Source organism: Cupressus sempervirens, chromosome 2 (genome assembly GCF_028749045.1).
Source record: "Cupressus sempervirens isolate cs-2001-9-10 chromosome 2, ASM2874904v1, whole genome shotgun sequence".
In the NCBI taxonomy this organism is placed as follows: domain Eukaryota; kingdom Viridiplantae; phylum Streptophyta; class Pinopsida; order Cupressales; family Cupressaceae; genus Cupressus; species Cupressus sempervirens.
The window spans coordinates 300,179,105-300,201,819 of NC_143119.1; positions in this window are offsets into that span (position 1 = coordinate 300,179,105).

Genomic DNA, 22,715 nt, shown 5'->3' on the forward strand with positions numbered 1-22,715 from the left:
TGAAAACCTTCTACCTACTCTTCTTCAACATTAATTCTATTTTGCATGTCCATAATAATAACTTTATATTCGCATAAAGTCCATTTTCTTTTCATGATATTTCGTTCCATTCATATCTTAATCTTCCATCCACCCACCTCACTCCATTCCTTAATCTTCCATCCACTCACTTTCTACATACTTACGTTTTTGTGTTTTCAATCAAATATGCACATGCTAATGGATGCTACCATTTACATTATTTCCACCACCTTTCTTTGGAGCACATGACAATCCACTTGGCAGGTATAAACATTTTCAAACTATTATTCATTTATAAGTTTGCAGATTTTGTTAATTATATCTAATACTGCATAGTCTTTATAATTACGACGTATTCCAGTCCCTAACCCATACTAGTCTGACACATGAGGACACTTGTCGTAAAATTAGTAGGGGGTAGGGGAGTGTCATACTATCCAATGACATGCCTGATTAAATATGATGATTTTCAAAAATCTTGGCATTACGCTTTATTAATGAGAACTTTTTGCCATAAGTATGCCATGTCAAGTGTTGTACTCCCACTTTCTGAATGAAGTTTTCTTTGTTCATGCCAAATTTTTTGTGCTAAACTAAGCCATGATGTGACCTATTTTTTTTAAAATTTTGGCATTTGAACCATGTTTTCAAACGATTTCCACACAAATTCATGATTTAATTTTACCTAAAGTTTAATTATGGCACATAACAATTGGTTATGGAAATCAATGTTCCCAAAAAGAAGCGGTGAAGCATCTGAAAAATAACATAGAGTTTTGAAGTTTTCATTTAGAAAGGGAGAGGGAAATGGAGTAGTAGAAGTATCAAGAAATGGGAGGAGGTTTACAAAGAAAAGAGCCAATCGAGCACATTTTTTTGCTCTCTGATGTAGAAGCAGTAAGAAGATTCAATGCGTGTGAGCGGTTAGGTTATTGTTTGAATTTAATAGCATATGATGAAGAAGTAGCTGTAGAATTAACCAAGACATTTGATGAAGGTGAAGCTTCTGTGTGGGGTTTGATAGTAATTGCAACAGAAGAATGAATTACAGAAGTAATAGGGTTACCTCCTATTGGAGAGTATTATTCGAGCTCGCATGACGCTAGGTCAGCAAGGGCCTAGTTCACTACCCCACATGACCCTCCATTGGATGTTACAAAGCAGGGGTGCAAGAGATTGTCTTTGCTGCCTCCATACCCTGACCTAGCAATGCATGTCATCAGGTATTTTACTTGTGAAGGTAGATTTTCTCACTTACATGCACACCATTTTAAGTTTCTTAGTTGTATAAGGCACAATATTATCGTAAATCTCCCAAATTTTCTGTATAATATGCTCTGTATTAGTGCGGAAGAGACTCAAAAAGGGAAAGATAATTCTGTCACTCACCATGCTTTGATTAAGTTGTTAATAGAAAGGTCTCTTAGGGACGTATCCCCTTTTTCATGGGATGACTTTGTGAAATTTAAAACCCTACAACCCCAAGTTGACCCTAGTGAACAGTAGGGTGAGGAAAATGTAGTTCCTAGTAGTGAGCCTACAGAACAAAATATTGAGGGAGCTGAAATAGGAAACACATAAGGGATTGAACCAAAAATTGCTTCCACTCAAGTGAATGTGCCTTCACCTGAACAGGACATCCCTAAACCCACTACTAGTCAAGCTAAAAGGAAATTCCTGACCATTCTCCCCTTCACACTGGGATGATAGAAGCTTCTGGTAGTCCTCCTGTAGCATGTGAGAAAGAAATTAATGAAACCTTAATGGATTTACCAGGTGTTTCAAGCCATGAGAATGAAGTAGTTCCTGAAAGTCATGATTTGAATACTGCCCTAGTCCCCTATAAGTCAACATGGATCAATAGTTTGGCAGAACATCTATGGCAGGAACAAAAAAAGAAAAAGGATTATGAAAAGGATAATAGTGCTGTCACCTTGAAAAAACTCCTTTTCCAATTATATGGACAACATTTATTTGCTGAGGCACTATGGAAAGAGGAGAAGAAAAGAATGAGCAAGGTCATAACATCACAAAATGAGGAGATTGAAGAATTGAAAGAATAGCTAGAAAGATAGAAACAACACATGGAACATGCACTTAAATTAGTTGATCAAGCTCTTGCTTGCATACCACCTCCTTGAGTATATGCTTTTTGTTTGGAAGAACAATATCTTTTGTTTCTGTTAATGTTAACCCTCAAAAATGTAAATGCAAAATTCAAAACCGCACAAGAGTTTTATGGGCTATATAAAACCTTACCACCATGGCAGCAAAATCTATTATGTGAGTTGTATATTCATAATTTTGTCATTCCTACAGAAACTGAATGGAATCCTTTGCTCTATATAAGAGATGTGCATCTAAAAGCTTTAATGTCATGGATGTCTAATGAGGTGAATTATGATAGACAACTGGTTAATTACAGAGATGAGGAGAGAACAAAATCTTTACCCTTGAGGGCTGAAAGTAAACAACTAGAAGAAATGCTTTGAGACTGGTTTACATTAACCTATGGGAAGAGTAATCCAGACATTAGAAAGAAGGTATTTGCTGCTAGAGCCAAAGTATATGCTGAATATGAAAACTTGCCCTACTTTGCATTCCAAAGAGCTATGACTGGAGTAAGAGGTAGATGGGCACGGCTACCTGATTCTCTCAAGAAATCAGAGCCACACAGTCCTATTAATTTGGAAGCAACATTATATAAAGTTCCAAAATATTTAGAACTGTGAAAGCAACTAAGGCTAGAGCTATGGTGTTCTTTAACCATGCAACCTCCAATGCTTTTATGGCCCCTGTATGATATTGATGTTGAAAAACTTGATAAGTTGTAGGAAGACCATAGGCAAGAAGTATGGAAAAGGACCAGAGGATTCTATTACACCTTCAAGAGTAGCAGAAAGGGAAAGATAGAAGTTGGGGAGCTCAGATCTTTGACAAAGAAGTGTAATGCTTGAGGACAAGCATTAGTTTAGTAGGGGGAAAATGATGAGTCTAAAAAATGCCTTTATTTTGTTATGTTTAAGATACTTTATGATACTCTGTTCATCCTTGTTTTAACATTTATAAGCTTATGTTTGATAAACCTTTGATGATTTATGGGGTAGAATAACTATGTCATCCTTTGCCTAAATTATATCTAATATACAGTATTTCATATAAATATCCAAATGTGCGTTCTTATGCTTGAATTTAGTTTGATGGATATTTATTTGAAAACATGTTTTATATCCTAACTAACCTGATGATAAGGATTAAAGGATGAGAAGAAGAATCCAAAAGTTGGTTGCTGACAGCATTCAAGGAGAAAAGAGCATCAAGGAACAACCATGAAGAGGATGTTATAACCACTCCAGGAAACATGGCAGTGAATAAGGAGGAGTTTTTATGAGCCATTACCTTCTCTACATTTATGTTGTAACAAGTGGATGCTGTGACTTCATTGCTCCCTCCTCAATTTCGTTATCCTTCCTTTTCGCTTTCATTTTTTCTCCTATATTCTCTCATGTGGACTTAACTTAGGATAGTTAATTTTCTATTATGTAATAAAGAGTAGATTCCCTATATATGTCAGGATCAACTCCTGTGTGTGAAGTTTTTTAGTTTTCAATTTTTGGTTTTGATAAGTTTTATCGAGTAAGAGGAAACATTGATTCACAGTTTGTTGCAGTTGTGTTTTACAATTCTGAATTATGTAATGACTAATTAATAAAGTGAATTAGTTCTCTTTAGTTTCTATCCTTCATTGGTAGATTAGAGAAGCCAACCAAGGGGGCCCACTTGGAAGGTGGATTAGATTAGAATAGAATAGATTCATTTTACTAAGCATTAGCAGTATTTTAAATAAGACATAGCTAGTTAATTCCTTCCTGTAGCATCACACTTAATGAACGTTGCTACAGCATCTGTGAGAATAGTCTAATGGATGAGTCAAGATGGAATCTCTATTATCTTGTCATTGTGTTTTCAACATTCATAGATTCAGTAGTTTCCTTTCTATAGTAGTAGTGTTGTTTTCTTCCTTTGCATTTTTACTTTCCTGCAGCACAAGCATAATGACTCATCAAGGTACCTAGTGCACATACTATGCTAACCATTTCAAGTATATGTCCCTGGGTTGACAATCTAAATGCACCTCATGGTAGGGGAAAAGTATTCCTTAGCTAGGCCTAACGCATGACTATGGAACACCTATTCTGAGGTGGTTCAATCCTAAAAGCCTAGGTTGTGGTGTGTTTGTCAACTTTTTACAACAGCTATTCTTGTCCTAATATGTCTTGCGTGTGTGTAAAACATAATCAAGATAAAAGCCAAAATTTTAAATTCACACCTTGGATATCATTTGAACTTTTCAAAACATCACACATTGCCAAAACATTTCAACCTTTATCAAACTTTGCAAACTTTGGTTCAACACACTCAAACCTTGGAAAACATGCTGACTTGTGCTCCTAAATGTGCTTGGCAAAACGTAGATCTCACACTTGCATAGACTTCACTTGTATTTATCCTAGTATAGGCCTCATTCATGCATCATATAGACTTCATATTGCACCTTTTAGTTCTCATTTAATATCTATTACCTTTCATATTGCATCCATTTAGGTTCAACTTACTTTCCTTAGTTTTTGCATTCCCATCTCAAAATCAGCAATTTGCATTCACCACCTTGCATCTTTGCATACCTATTCATCATCTTGACCACTTTATCCATCATTTTGGGTGTCCTAATCATCATTTTGAGCATCCAAACTGGCCCTAACACTGTCCTCTACCATTTACCTCTTTGTGACATCAATCCTGAAACCATAGCTTCCATAATTGCCTCAATTTCAGCCTAGCTTACCAACTGTACCCAGAAACTAAAAACTACACCCAACTTGGTGGTCTTGAGATCCAATTTTGGGTTCCAAATAACATTTTGGGGCTTCAACAGTTTCCTTAGGTACTTGGTTAGCTCGCCTTGCACTAGCTTGCCTAGATCTACATTCTACAACACCTAATCATCATTACCTTGACTTAAGACATCATTCTATAGGTCATCACCTCTATTTTTCATCTCCCAACCCATCCTAACATCAACCCCAACATCTTAGCTCCCTGGCATGTCAGTTTGGTAACTATGCCCTTCAGAATCAGCAAATGTTCTTCCTAGGTTACCAACTGTGCCTAGAAACTACCAACTATGCCCAAAATGGCTCCAAGTGCATCAATGACATAGTTGGTACTATTAAGGTGCACTTGGCATTGTTAGGGTGCACTTGGGTACTTGCATGACCATTTTTGGCCTCCGAACTACACTTTAGGACCCCAAAACTGCATCTAGGAGCCTCAAAACCTACCCATTCTACAGTTGACCCAAAACCATATCTTGCACCCAAAATCCCCTTTTTCATCATAGGAATTATCCATATCACATATCTTCTCAACATCACCACCATTTCAAGTCATCTAAACATCATTTTGAACCCCCAAAACCTTTGAATTTAGTCAAAATCTAAAACAAAGTATGATTCTTAGAGTATCTCCTAGTGTTGACGGATAATGGATCTTGACTAGTCTTTTTCTCTTTTCTTATCTTTTTCTTTCATCAAAATCTTTCTATGTCTTGATATATTTGACCTTTTCATCTTTTATCAATTTGATCTTTTTGTCTTTTATTAGTTTTTGGTCAAGATCCAAAGTCCTTTATCACAAGGTTAAACTCCTAGACAAAATACTTTCTAAAAGGTTTTACCTAAGTTCAAAACTTTCCATATACCCTTGTCATAGCATAATAATATCCCTAGCATCCCCAAATTTCATTTTGACTTACCCTAGTGGTATATCCCCTTCATATTGCATCGATCAAAATCCTTAGCATCATTTTCACTACCCTATCAAATTGTCCATCAACCAAATTACCTTCTTGAGCATTTACCCTCATTTTGCATGTCCCAAATGTCATTACGAACCCTAGAACACCATCCTTTTCATAGTCTAACTTGCACATGCCAACCTTTAGCATCCCTAGAAAGTCCAAAACATAACCCTAATTGTCATTTTGCATACCTTAGAGTCATTTTCATCCCCTCTAGTCAAACTTCAAAACATCACCTTGCATTTTGCATTTGCATAATATCCCTAGGACATTTTCACTTTGCACATCAAAACCATAATTCATTAGGAAACAATTAAAAATCCCAAAAACACTCATATGTTTCATACCCCCACTCTAAATCATCCAAAACACTCAAAAATTCCATTGCATTTGCACTCTCAGGTATCATGCTAGCACTTACTAGGACACAATCAGCTCAGAGACCCGAGGAAATCTATCAACCTTTGTTTTTTGAGGCACAAGCACAACCAAAACCTTGTCCAAGACAAATAAAGAGCAAGAAAATCCAACAAACCTTTGATGAAGACCAAATTGAGGCATCACAACCATTACTAGCAGACCCCTTGAATATGTATTTGCAAGATCCTCATAATCAAGCTATGGCACAACAAACCTTGAACAATGCAGCTACCATGAGATTTCCTCCAAACGCTTCCCCCACACATGGGATGGTTCAATGGAGTCCTAACTTTGAACCTATATTCGTGCCAATGCCACCAAGAGGAGGAAGTGTACCAACCTCACCTAAAGATGAACAATCACATTCCTTTGAATTTAGCCAACCTAACACATCAAACATAGAACAAGGTACTATACACCTAAGTGATGACTCTGACACTAATTATGGCATCACTGATGAAGAAATGGCTAGGGCATGTCAAGACAAAAGTTTTCGTAAGAACTTCAAACGTTTGGCAGCCCAATAAATTGTCAAATTTAACAAAAACTTGGAAGGTCCTAAGTCCAAAAATCAAACCAACACAACAATTGAAAACATCCAACCCATGATAAATTTGGACTTAGACAAGGGAAAAAAACCTTTGGAGTTTTCAAACACAATAATGGCACCTATAAGGTCCCATCAAGAGTCAACTATCGAAATCCTCCAAAGTACATTTGAACACATCAATGTTAATCCCTAAACACCCCAAAAGGACATTAAGACTTGATTTTAGTCACATGATGCAATGGCAAGATGCACCTAAAGGGAGTCGTGCTCTAGGAATGCCAAACATAACTTTTTTGGAGGCAAATCAACAAAGTACACCTTTGCTCCTAACTTTACCAAGTGCTACGACATCAAACACTATAGAACCTCTCATAAGTACAACATGTGAAACATCAAGCGCAACCATCCCTAAGGACACACAAAGGAAAAGTCTTATTGACATTACACCCATTCCCACTAGAAATGTATCTCACAGTCAAGTCAATATGATGTCACAAATAGGAACATCTAACACACAAAGGTACCAAAACCACAATCCAAACATGATGTTAATTTCTTAAGGACTTAGTCAACCCCCACAACAACAACAACCTATAATGGTACAAGGACCCACCACTTCCAAGGCACAATCAAGTCTACATCCTCTTGACACACATCCGACATATCAACAACAACATCAAACACAACGACAAAAACCACAAGTGGGGAAAACATCCAACATTCCTAACATGAAATCCCATGTAAACCCACTTGAACTACACACAATTTATCAACAACAATTTCAGCAACAATTCCAACAACAACAAATGATGTTTGCTAAACAACAAAAGCAACTCAAGCAACAATTGGAATACCAAAAATGCCTTGAGAAACAAATTGCATACCAACAACATTTGTTACAACAACAACATGTACCACAACAACCTCAAAAAATACCTCTACAACAACAAGCACACACATGGTCTCACATACAACCAACATAGGTATCCCAACAACAACCACAACACATGGCACAACAACAACGCATGGTAGACCAATCATAGTCAATTCCACAACAAGTGCCACATCAAATACCACAACAAGTACCCCAACAACAAGGACCTTTCTATCTTTGGGGTGCCAACATACGTCCACCACCTAGTGACACTTCATCAGATTCATCAGACATAGAAATGTCAGAATCAAGTAGACATAGTTCTCGCCATAGCAACCGGTCTACTCACAGACATAAAAGACTTGAAGGAAATACCATCATGCAAAACCCCAATGAAGAACTATTACAACAATTCAAACAACTTTCCAAACAAGTCGAGGCATTGGGAGTCCAAAAGAAATAGGCTCTATATACAGAAAGGGACCTATGTCCTAATCCATTTGATAAAAGTCTATATATGCCTCCATTCCCAAAACACTTTGAGGCTCCAAGGTTTGAAAAATATGGAGGAAAAGAAAACCCTATTGATCACATTCGAGAATTTTGTGCTTCATGTACCGAACTTAGTGATGAGCCCACTTACCTTATGAGATTGTTCCCTCGTTCTCTAGGTGGGTCTGCACTTGAATGGTACTCCAAACTTCCTGGTAATATCAAATCTTGGTCAGAGCTAGCAGACAAGTTTATCTCCCACTTTGCCTTTAACATTACAAATGAGGTGACACTTTCTGATTTGTGCTTGACTAAACAGAAGATGGGAGAATCATTCATCACATTCTTACTATGTTGGAGAAGCCTAGTTAGTCAATGCTCACTAGACATTCCTGAAGAACAACAAGTAAACTTGTGCATTGAAAACTTAGTCCCAGACCTAATGTATGAACTTAAAATCAAGAGCCCAAGCACCATTTCTAAACTAATGAAAAAAGGGGCTAGTATTGAAGATGCTCTTATTCATAAGGGAATCCTCAAGATAAATAAAGAAAACACAAACACCAACTCATCTAATGACAAGGAAAATTTTTTCTACAAAAACAAGAATGTGACTAATGATGACATTGTGGATGCTCAAACAATTAGCACAACACAACCTCAATTGACTTTGAAAGGCACAAACCCCACAAATTCACAAACTCCTAATCAAACAACACCTCAATAATAGAAAACCAAGACTTCCACTCAAGACAAAAGACATCCTAAACCAAAGATAGGAAATTCACACCATTGGGAATACCACTTGAGACTGCATTACAATAGTTACTGAGTAATAACTTTCTGCAGCTACCCCCAATCAAAGATGAACCATTAACTAAAGAAGATTAGTGGGATGATAAAAAGTATTGTGATTACCACTGCACCAAAGGACATAAGACTTCATCGTGCTTCCAATTGAAACATGCAATACAAGACCTTATTGATGATGGTGTAATCACCATTGATCCATCACTATTAGCATCCAAATTTGATCATACTATTTTCAAAGATCCTTTGGGTAATCATGACAAAGAGAAACCCTCAAGTTCAAACTCAAACTCACAAGGTAATGTGAATTACACATGCACTGGCTATGACTACACCATCAATTTCTTTAATGAGTCTAACTTCCACATATCCACATTCACATTGAAGGCTGAAGACCCTCATTGTGCTGTCACTACATGCCATAGCAAGATCACCCTACCTGGAGCCCCATCTAGACCTACCACTTCTACTAGACCTATACCCCCATCTAGACCTACTGCTCCTACTTCATTTGATTATAGCCTTGTTGAAAAACTCGGCAAAACCCTCGCACAAATATCCATTTTGGACCTATTGCATGCATCTCCTGAACATCATAAGATCTTGGATCAAGCCCTTAAAGAGTCAGTTGTCCCAGATAACATTGATGTTGCCCAGTTCCAAGCCATGGTTGGGAACCTATCTGCATCACAACATATCACTTTTTCACCTTGTGATATGCCTAAGGAAAAACCTAACCATAATGATCCCCTTTATCTTCAAATCTTCATCCATAATGCCAAAGTCAAACATGTCTTAATAGATGGAGGAGCAGGACCGAACATCTGTAATCTTAAGGTTGTCAACAATTTGGGTTATTCTGAAGATGATGTGGATCCCTCTTGAAGAATCACAATAAAAGCTTATGATGATGGTGAACGCTTCTCTAGGGGCATCATCACATTACCTGTCAAAGTTGGTCCAGCTACTGAAGACACATTGTTCCATGTCCTAGACATCAAAATAAATTGCAACATGATACTAGGATGCCCTTGGCTTTATGCTATGAAAGTAGTCCCTTCTACATATCATCAATTTCTGAAGTTTTCCTATCACAACATAGAGGTTACCATCCCTGGTGATCCAGATCCTTTCCAATTTTGTGCTAATCTAAGAGATGCTACTGCATTCCAAATCCCAAAAAATAATGAAGCACAACCCACAAATCCCTCTAAGTATGTGGATGCTGATATACTGCTCAGTAAAGCCAAGGAAAAGATGAAGATTGAAGACAATGGGTGTGGAGAGTACTTTATGTCTCAAGTCTCTGACATTAGGGAGTCACCACTTTCTCCCATCAGTACAAAGAATGATACTTCTATCAATGAGAATACAACCATATGTATTGAGAAAGGAAAAGAAGAACAAGAACCCACTTTGATATCTCCTAGCAAGTATGGACTTGGGTTTACCATCATGAAGAAACAAGGCTATGATGGCTATAGTGGTCTTGGATCTTAGAAACAAGGAATCATTGAACCTATCACTACAAAAGGACAACCTACTAGTTTGGGGCTTGGATTTAAACCATTACAAATAGGTCCTCCTAGTACCACAGTACCTACATGTAAGACTATGGATGTTTCAAATGATGAAAAGGAATCTGAGGATATCCCACTTGAAACCAACAATCCCCTAGCCTCTAAGCATAACCCCAATGACCCAGTTGAATCAGTTACCCATATATCTACCTTCAACCAAAGCCCATTCAACACGGATGATGAAATCTCCTCAAGTTATCCTGAACCTTTGGATTGGGACCAACGTGGACCACCAATTTTTGATCAATTCGACGATGATGACAATTTCATAATAGACTTTGAAGGAATTACGATTGAAGATCATAAAGAAGCAATTTCTTCTAAAGAGAACACATTGGCATACTTTGGGGAGCCTACTCCACCTTCTAGTTACAAAGCAAAAGGAGAAAGAAATAACAAGCATAGGTCTCTTGGTGAAAACCGAAAGGCACCATTAGACCATAAAAAATCAAAAGCTAAGAACCTCCCAAGGATACAAAATGAAAAGTATGATGCCACGAATATTAGTGTTCTAGTGTTCAACATGCCACAAAGTCTTTTGGAGCTCTCTCAATCAGCGTTCATGCAGAAGATCATTGGTCTCAACCCTCCCAACCCTCCCTTATATCCCTTTGTTTATCCCCAAATCCAACTACCTACTTTTTCCAATAGCCAAAATCAATCCTTTATCCAACAAGCCTTTGCATATGTCATCATTAGTGACATCCCACATGACATTTCTATTGACCCAATTATCCTTAGATGCCTTGATTCACAAGAGATAGACATTGTCTTACATGGTATCTCTCAAGGCCTTTCTAGTGGTTTGATTTTAGCTATAGACTCAGAACAAATCCTCCATAATTATGGTCAGCCATGGATCCAGATCTCATCAACTAGCAACACCAACAACAGATATCTTCTTAGCATTTGTCAGTGACATTCTTGATTTCATCTAAAAGTCCTGAAAAAATATTTTAAAAAAATAGTAAAAAGTCATGAAAAAAGCAAAGAAAAAAGTGAAAAAAGTCATGAAAAAATGGATGCCTTGATGAAAACCTGGCAAATAGGCATCTTGGCACAAAAATTTGAGTCAAGAGAAAAATCTCGTCCAAAAGTGAAAACCTGGCAAATAGGCGCTTTGGGCAAGTACCATGGTGAAAACCTGGCAAATAGGCACCATGTGTAATCAGTTATTGCTTGTCCATCTATCAAGATTCCATCTAGTCTTTTCCCCCTCTATCATTCCTTGATCATACCCTTCATATTGCAAGACATCCTTGGTTCCTAATCATGGCTCACAAACTGGTTAATGTCCTTCGTTACCTTGCTTAAGTATCACTTGTCTACACACACACTCTATCATTGGCCTCTGTACATAATTTGTGTCTTGTCTGGGGGCATATTACCTACATGGTGTGTAAGTTTGAATTTTAACTAGGGGCATACCTCTAAGTGATTTTTATCCATTGGATCTATTGCATAATGGATTGGAGCTAACACTTTTATATGCTTATATGATCTTGAAAAAATCCCTAAAAATCATAAAATGTCTTGAGAAAATTACTAAAAATCACATAATGTCCTGAAAAATCCTAAACATTCAAATACGATCCAGAAAAAAATCCTAAAAACCATAACATGTCCTGAAAAAAGCACTTAAAATCATAAACTGTTCTGAAAAAAACCCTAAAAATCATCAAATGTCCTAAAAAAAAACCCTAAAAATCATAAAATGTCCTAAAGAAACTAGTCACGCAAAAACATCAAATATCCTCAAAAACCCTAAAAATCACAAAACCCATCAAAAATTTGCAATAAACCTTGTACATATTCACTATGGATAACCATCCCTTTTGTGTTCACACTTGCACTTTTCAGACTAAAACCCAAAGCACTACACTTCAATGCCAATCACACTATCTAGGCAATGTGAACCAACAATCAATCCAACAGATCACTATGAACTTATCAACTGAATCCACAAACAATGCTATCACATTATCAACCTATCAAACACCATCTAAAAACCTAACACACTAAAAAGCAAGTAATAATGAACAAGGATAGCTATTGGCTCACACTATTTAGTGAGCGATTTATTTTTTTCTTTGTTTTTCTTTGATCATGTTCCTATGCCACTTGATGATATAAAGCTAATCTATGAGACTGGCCGGGATGGTTCATGGTCATCTATTTTTCCATTTTTATCTATTACAATATACCTTTGAGAGTCCAGGGCATGTACATATGCCTCAGGAAGGACAAGGTCATTCTTTGTTTGGATCGTGCTTGTTTACACAAAAGGCTTGCATTTGCGCTCTGGCCTTTATGCCATGATGCATTGCATTCCATTTGCCATATCAAAATAAAGCTCCATTTGACATATAATGCACTTTCTAGAAGCAAAAGTATTTCCATCATACTAAAATCTCCTCATCTCATCTTTCTTTTCATTCTCCATCACCATGATCATGTCTTCTAATTCACCAAATCATCTTCATCTTGCATTCATGCATTCTTGCATCATCCTGCACTGTCAATCAACTTTATTTGGCTTTCCACCTGGTTCAACCTCAGTCTAACATTTTTATCATCATATTTGACCAAATATGACCATTTTTGATGATTTCCCTCATATTATGACATCTTTCCATCATTTTGGGCATGCACACATAGTTTTGGGTCATTTTGAGTCTAATTGGGCTAACTCTAGGCCCCGGAGCCTTTTAGGGTGCAATATGCACTTTAAGGGCATAGTTGGGCTTCCCAAGTGTGTCATTGACACACTTGGTACTGTCATGGCACACTTGGGCTTGCCAAGTGCATCAATGATGCACTTTTTTGAGTTTTGGGCGCAGTTGGGGACCTAGGATGTCCAGAACTGCTCCTGGAACCCCTAGGTTGCACTCCAGAGGCCATAACTTTTGTGTTTCAACTCTGATTTATGAACTGTCAATTGTGTTGGACTCATATCTTCCTTGTGAAAAAAATGAGCTATCATTTTCATTATTTTTTCACTTTATGGAGTGTTAATCCTTACAATTACTCTTGGGCTCCTAGTTGCCCCTCGTCATGTTGATTTTGGCCCCTAGAGCCTTCTCGGGCACATTTTTGCACTTTCTAAGACCATTTGGGCTTCCCAAGTGTGTCATTAACGCACTTGGTACTGTCATGGCACACTTGGGCTTACCAAGTGTGTCAATGATGCACTTGGTTGAGTTTTGGGCACAGTTGGGGACCTAGGATACCCAGAACTACTCCCGGAGCCCCTATGTTGCATTCCGGAGCCCATAACTTTTGCATTTTAACTTGGAATTGCAATCCGTCAGTTGCATTGGATTTGTATCTTCATTGTCGACAACATGAAATATAATTTTCATCATTTTTTTTTTCTTGAGTGGTAACCCATGCAATCACTCTCGGGCTCCTGATTGACCCTGTTTTGCACTCTAGACCTCATAACTTTCACATCTTAGCTCTAATTTGTGATCTATCAATTGCTATGGTTTTTTCTTCTTGTTTTAAATAAATTGAATTATCATATGCTTATATTAGTCAATTTCTCAAGGGGTCACCCATATATATCATCCCTACTAGGGCATGTTGTAGCTTTCTCATCAGTTATTCTTTGATACAACGCTCTAAATCACATTGTATCAAAGAGGGGCAAAATGTAGACACTCAAAAATGGTTTGAATCTACAATTTCATCACTTCTTCATACTAATTTTTTCCATTTTCTCATTCTACTAACTTTGATCTTTTGGCCAGATTGACCATATTTCCTCATTTGTATCCCCTTTCACATCAATTTCATGTCAACTTGAAATCATATCAAATCAACTTAGAATCACCCCAAATCAACTCAAAATCACCCCAAATCAACCCAAAATCACTCAAAATCAGTCCTAATCAACCCAAAACATATCAAATGTCTCAAATCAGTCATCATTTATCCGCTCCTAGGCATTGTTGTGGCTTTCAGTGCCTTGGAAACCTATCAACTTATTAATCTTATATATCTGACCTTAGTACTGTCATGGCTCTCAGTGCTAGGTCAAACTATCATTCATGTCATTCAATCTTTGACATTGTTGAGGCTTTCAATGTTAGATCATGGCATCATCGACCATTTTAATAACATTAACAATGTCCATCAATGTTATTATGATCAAACCTATAGCATTGAAAATGTTGGTTAAATGTTACATATCAACCAATTCATGTCATGTATCCTTGGTATGTTATCAACTTCAATCAATAAATTTGACCATGGCTTTGGTCTACCTTTTTCATCATCTTATCTGATATCCATCATCGTCACATTTTTATCAAAGGATACGATTGCATTCATTTAATCAATTTGGCCAATCATTTATTAATTTTCTCTATAGGATTAAATAACCCATAATTTAATTCTATTCTTTCTAATTATTCTTCCTAATTATCATCCTCAATTAATTAATCTTATTAATTAATTGATTCATTATATACAAACCATGGAAATTCTTAATTTCCCAAGTTCCATTTTCCATCATTAATTCCATTTTCTACTAATTCTTATTTTGTGGAATAAGAGGATTTTTAATTTGAATATTCCATAAAATATTGCATCATCATGACACTTGGATATGACACCTCGTAGATTCTCCTTCGACACTTGGCTGAGACTTCTCATAATCAAATATTCTTATTCTCTTACACATGTCTCTATTTGTCTTCTTTGTCATAGATTCTTGGCTTTAAGTGGGTTGAGGTGTCTTATGACGCATCATAGATTCTCTTCCACATTTAGCCATGTTTGACTTGCATGTGTCATAGAATCTCACAATTGGCATATTCTATCATATGCGTCATAGGAATCTCTTGCCACATTGCATATCTATGGGTGACAAATCCAATGCTCTCACCCTCCATGTCAATTATAAATTGGACACTCTTTCTCTCATTTTGGGTCCTTGAATGTTGGAAGGCTGAAGTTTTGAAAATCCAAATCTTTGAGTCTCTACTTCTTTGCATTTTGCATTCTTGCTCTCACATAAAATCACACTTCAAGTATTCTCATGGCTTTATCCCTATCATAGGCTCTTTACTTCAATCTTGTGTGCACTATAGGAAAATTGGAGCTACAATCATTTGGAGAAGAAAGAAGGACATGGGAGCTACAAACAAAAAAGGGAGTTTTTAATTATGTTTTCTTTCTTTTGATTAGTTTGGCTTTCATGGTAGACTAGTGGGTGCTAATATATGTTGATTGACTTTGTGATTTGCTCATAGTATGTCATGCATTTTAACCCATTTTCTGGTCCTACAAAACTCAAGTAGAAATGATAGAGTCACCCAATTCTTGAGTGACTTGATCATCATTACTTGGACTTGCATACTTGGTAGACTTAGGAACCCATTGTTGTCTCACCTATTTTTAGATGTTATCAACTTTTTCCTTTATCTCATCTTTAATTATACCAATATTCATGTAGTCCTTGGCAAGATGACCAATTTCTATACAAATGAAATATCTTTTAGTGGTGTATTAAACCAAGAAAAATAGATAGGGACCTAGTTTTATATTAGGAACAAGGTTGCAAAATGATGTAATAAGACCCAAAGTGTAAGGTCAATTGGACTCTAGGTGCCATTATAAGCCAGAGTGCCAAATTGAACCAAGGGGTCAAAATTGAGAAAATTTGGTGATTTTTCATCACAAATAGTATTTTTGTGTTACCTAGGAGTTTCTAATGATCCTTGGGGTCATTGGGTCAAGTCCTAGGTGTATAGGAGGTCAAATGTCAAAAATTGCAAAAAATTGTCAAGCAAAATTGCAAAAATGCTAACAACTTTGAAATTTTATTGAAAAACCAAGTGAACATTGCAACCACCCTATTAAATGTGGTTATAACCATTTTAATGGAAGAATATATTTATGAGATGATGGTACGAGCCTCATGGGGAGATGGTTGTACAGATTTGAGTTCTTTTGGAGCAATAAAAACTCGATTTTCTACCATTTTTTCTATGTTTTGCTATTGCATAGATGTGTATAGATTGGAACATGTGAAAATTGATATGGTTGGATAGGTATTTGAAGTATATTTTATTTTCATTTTTTTTGAGTGTTTTATCTATTCATTTGTGTGAGATATTGCAATTTTACTGAGGGCTACTTGGTTAAGTCTAAAATTTGACTAGTTTACACTTATGGCCCTCTAACATGTAACCTAATAGTGGGACCTTGATGTATTTTGGAGGAAAGAAAGTTAGGGGTATATCCTTTTAGATACCAAAGTTTCAAGGGAAAAAAACATGGTTTGGTATTTTTTCTTGCAGGCCTTAGGCTGAACATCCTCATGTGTTCGGCCCAATTTTGAGGAAGAAGTAGTGTAAAACTACCAAACTTATTGTAATGACCTAGGTGAAGGGTGGAGTGTATTTTTTTCATGGTGAGGAAGAGTCCTAGGTGGTTGTTCTGATTCTATGAACCCATCTCTTGACACTTGCTTTGGAAAGCCAGCCTAATTAGGCCTATTAGGTCTATGAACCTAGTTGGTATTTGGGTATGTTGGAATAGGATCAACCCATGAGACTTAGGAATCTTCAAGAGCTTGGAAAAGGGTGTCCTATAAGGTTTTTTTTTTGCCACATTTTTTGGGGAGTTTGGGAGTTAACCTTGAAAAACTAAAAATAAACCTACTAGGATTTCTAGGCCTAGATTTGGGAAATAGGTCTTTTGGTGATGTTGGAACCCTCAAAGTGGATGGATCCTAGTGGGTTAGGATTAAGAATGAGAAAAAAAAAAGTATTTTTTTGAACCCTTGAATGTATTTTGTCTAATCTTCCCTATTTGGCCTAGTTTAGGGCTAGTGTCCCTAAAGCCTTATTTTGACCCAAGTTTGCTAAGAGCCCTAGGGAGAGGGTAAGACCTTGGAGAAGTGGAGTCCACTTGGAGAGATAGAGGTCAGCATCGTGTAGAGGCTAGTAACCTTGCTTGGTATCTTGCAGTGGGTTGGGTGCTACTAGGTACTCAAGAAGGTTTTGGTGGATTGAGGCTATATACTTTGCATCAAGTGGTATCAGAGCCACTAATAACTTGCTGAGGTAGCAAGATGTCTAAAAATGAAGATGTAAAGAGGGAGATACCTCTTACAATCACTAGTGTGGAGTTGGCCAAGTTAGTCAAGGAGCAAATGGTAGAGAGTATGGTAGAGAGTAGAGCAATAAGGGAGGAGAATGGAAGTATGAAAAGAGAGTTGGAAAAGTTGAAGGGCAAGATGGCTAGAGGAGTCATAGAGGACTCTAAAGGAGAAGAAGAAGGAAATAATTAAAGAGAACCAAGGAAGGAGAGAGATAGGATGCATTTAGATCAAAGATCCATTTTAGAGGCCCTAGAAAGAGTAGGGAGACTAGATTAGAGATCAAACCTATCTATGTTTAGTGGAAAATTGAATCCATAGGAATGCATGGATTGGATTGAAGCATTTGAAAATTACTTTGAGTGTGATAATGTGACTAAGAGCCATGAGGCAAGGGTGGCTAAGTCTAAAATGAAAGGATCTAGCCTTAGTTAGTGGAATTTTCTTCAAAATGAGAGGATAGAGGAAGAGAAGGAGCCCATAGCCATGTGGAAGAGGATGAAATAAGAGGTCAAGAAACAATTTATACCAGATGACTATGAGGTCCCAATGCATCAAAAGTTGCAAATTCTAAGACAAAAAGACTTGGATGTGTGGGCATATACAGAGGAGTTTCATAAAATCACTCTAAGGGCTCAAGTTCCTAAGAATGAAAAGAAAAAAATTGCAAGATACTTGAATAGGCTCAAGTATTCTATGAAGGATGAACTAGTTTTGTTCAATCCTAAGTCTATCCACCAATGTTATCAAATGGCCCTCAAGATTGAGGAGAAATTCAAGAGTAAAAATGACTCCCATGGTAGAAGGAAAGGAGGAAACAATAGAGGTGGAGGAAGATTTGGGGGTAGAGGTTCATCAAATAGATCTCAAGGTGAACCTAGCATCAATTAAGAAAGATTAGATGGAGAAGAAAATCTAAGAGGGGGATTTAGAGGAAGAAGGCCTAATGGAAGAGGTAGATTTGGAGGGAGAAATCTAGGGGTCTTCACTGGAAGATGTTTTAATTTTGATAAGATTTGGCATAGGTCCTTAAGATGTCCAAATAAAATGGGTAGTAGTAGTCAATATGGAGAAAGAAGAATTCACTTGGCATAAGAAGAGGATGCAAAAAGTGAACAAGGGGTAAGAGGGAATGCTAATCCAAAGAGAGGAGAATCTCTAATGTTTAATAGGACCCTACTGAAGACTATGGTAGAGCAGGAACCTCCCCAAGTAAAGACCTTATTCAGAACTTTATGCAAGGTAAAAGGTAAAGTTTACAAGGTAATTGTTGATTCTGGTTCAACTAATAACATAGAATTAGTAGAGATGGTAGAGAAGCTTGGATTGAAGAGGTTACCTAATCCTAACCCTTACAAAGTTTCATGGTTAAATAAGGAGCAACAAGTTGTAGTTAACGACCAAGTTAATGTTGATTTTCAAATTGGGGAGTACAAGGATGAAATTGTTTATGATGTTGCTGAGATGGATATTTGTCATTTGTTGTTAGGTAGGCCATGGCAATATGATGTCAATTCCAAGCATGATGGAAGTAGTAATGTCTACATCATCTCCAAAAATGGGAAGGAGTATACTATGAGACCATTGCTAGAGGGTGGGAAGGAGACCCAACATGTATCTAGTGTGATGGTGGTTGGAGAGAAGGAATTTTTGAAGACCCTCAAGGTGAAGAATACACCATGATTTACCATTGTAGTGAAGCCAAAACTTGAAGACAAAAGGAAGGAAGGCAGATCAGAGGAAAGGAATGTGGAACCCGAGGAAGTGAGGTAGCTATTGGACTAGTACAAGGAAGTTATTTCAAACTATACTACTGATACTTTGCTACCATTTAGAGAGGTAAGTCACTATATTGATTTTATACCAGGTTCTACATTGCCTAAAAAACCTACATATAGGTTGACACCAAAACAAAACAAAGAGTTAGAAGAAAACTTAAAGAATTTCTTTCCAAAGGGTTCATAAGGAGTATCAACCCTTGTGTAGTCCCTACTTTGTTGAAACCTAAGAAGGAGGGTACATGGAGGTTATGTACTAAATCTAGAGCCATAAACAAGATAACCATCAGGTATAGGTTTCCAACGCCTAGGATGGAGGACTTGATGGATCACCTAGAAGGAGCAAAATTCTATTCCAAGATTGATTTAAAAAGTGATACCATCAAATCAGAATAAGGGATGGAGATGAATGGAAAATATCCTTTAAAACTAATTAGGGAATTTATGAATTGATGGTGATGCCTTTTGGCCTTTCAAATGCCCCAAGTACATTCATGAGACTCATGAATGAGGTCCTAAAGCCTTTCATTAACCATTTTGTTATTGTTTATCTTGATGATATATTGATTTTTAGTCATTCTAGGGATGAGAACCTCACACATTTGGAAATGGTATTGACTAAACTCAAGTAGAAGGTGTTAAGGATCAACTTGGACAAATGTGACTTCATGAAGGAAGAGTTGGTGTTCCTAGGCTTTGTCATCTCTAAGGGCAATCTCAAGATGGATCCAACAAAAGGGGAAGCCATTCTTAACTAGTCTACACCCAAGAATGCAAGTGAGGTAAAGATTTTTCATGGTTTAGCAAGTTTTTATAGAAAATTCATTAAGGGTTTTAGTAATGTGTATGCCCCTATGATTGATACCATCAAGGGAGGAAGAAAATCTAAGTTTGCATGGACTAGAGAAGTAGAAAAATCCTTTGACTATTTGAAGAAAAAGGTTTCAAAGGCACCTATCCTTGTTTTTCCTAACTTTAATAAAGTGTTCATCATTGAATGTGATGCAAGAAATAGGGCCATAGGAGGAGTCCTAAGCCAAGAAGGTAAACCAGTGGCCTTCTTTAGTGAAAAATTGAATGAGGCAAAACAAAAGTATTCAACATATTATTTAGAAATGTATATATTAGTTAAGTCTTTAAGGAAGTGGAGGCATTATTTTTTTCCTAAAGAGTTTTTACTTTATACTAATAACCATGCTTTGATTTTTCTCAATAGACAGGATAAACTGAACCATAGACATGCGAAGTGGGTGGAGTACATCCAAGCATACAATCTCATTATCAAGCACAAGAGGGGAGTTTCTTAGTAGGAGGAGCTTATCCATTCAAGAAACTAGATTGGAAAGCATGGGAATAAATGCAATCAAGGATATGTATGAAGGAGATGAGGATTTCTCTGAAGCATTTCATGTATGTAAGGAAATGACTAACAGTTACCATATTGATTTTGTAGACTTTATACTATAGGAAGGTTTTCTCTTCAAAGGTAGCCAATTATGTGTCCCAAAGGGGTCCATAAGAGAGAATATAATAAAGGAGAAGCACTATGGGGGGATTGGAGGACATTTTGGTTTGGACAAGACCTTGGAGTTGGTCAAAAGATTTTATTATTGGCCAAGAATGTAGTCAGAGGTTAGAAATTTTGTTTTGAGGTGCATGGTATGAAAAAAAGAAAAAGGAATAGAATCAAATGCAAGTCTATATACACCACTTCCTATTCCAAACAAGCCATGGGATTCCATCAAAATGGATTTTGTACTTGGATTGCCCAAGACTAGACAAGGCCCTGACTGCATTTTTGTTGTAGTGGACAAGTTTTCTGAAATGGCCCATTTTATTCCTTTTAAAACAAGAAATGATTGTTCACATATTGTAGGGATATTATTCAAGGAAATAGTAAGATTACATGGTTTTAAATTGTCCATAATATCTGATAGAGATCCTAAATTTTTGGGACACTTTTGGAGAACCTTATGGAGGAAGTTAGGAACAAATTTGGCTTATTCATTAGCATAACACCCATAGTTCCATGGACAAATAGAGGTAATAAATAGGTCCTTGGGGAACCTATTAAGATGTCTTACAAAAGACTATGGTGTTACATGGGATGTGGTTTTTTCATAGGTAGAGTTTACATATGATGATTCAGTCAATAGGAGTACTAGTTTTAGCCCTTTCTAAATTGTTTATGGAACTATCCCAGGGGTGTATTGGAGTTGAGAGATGTTAGTCAATTTTCAAGGAAAAGTGCACAAGTAGAGGATATTTCTATAGTCATGAAGGAGTTGCATCAAGAGGTCAAACATAGGTTGGAGAAGACCACTAAAAAATACAAAGAAAGAGTAGATAAAACTAGAAGGGATCTACAATTTAAAGAAGGAGACATGGTCATGGTTCATCTCAAGGCTAAAAGGTTGCCTAAAGGAAAATATACTAAATTGATGATGAGAAAAATGGGACCTTTCAAAGTCTTGCAAAAATGTGGAACAAGTGCCTACAAACTAGAGTTACCTACTAATATTGGTTTGTCCAATACTTTTAATGTTTCTAATCTTTATCCCTATAAGGGATCTATTATTTGTGATACAGGTCAGATCCATGGAGTGGAAGTACACAAAGAGCTTCCTAAGAACCCCAACTAGAAGTGGAATGCATCCTAGAAACCAAGGTGTTAAAGTAGACTAGGAGAAAGATCATATATCAGCATTTTTTCAAATGGAGAAACCATCATATGGAAGATGTAGCATGGCTAACAAAGGCAGATTTGCTCAAGCTAGAACATAGAGTGAAGGATTTGCCAACTCAAGAGACTTGAGTTTTCTTGGCTTGAGGAGTATGGTGTAGGGAACCAAGGAAAATAGATAGGGATCCTAGTTCTAGATTAGGAACAAGGTTGCAAAATGATGTAATAAGACCCAAAATGTAAGGTCAATTGGACTGTAGGTGCCATTATAAGCCAGAGTACCAAATTGAACCAAGGGGTAAAAATTGAGAAAATTTGGTAATTTTTCATCACAAATAGAATTTTTGTGATTCTTAGGAGCTTTTAATGATCCTTGGGGTCATTGGGTCAAGTCCTAGATATCTAGGAGGTCAAATGTCAAAAATTGCAAAAATTGCAAAAAGTGGTCAAGCAAAATTGCAAAAATGCTGACAACTTTGTAATTTTGTTGAAAAACTAAGTGAATGTTGTAACCAACCTTTGAAATGTGTTATAAA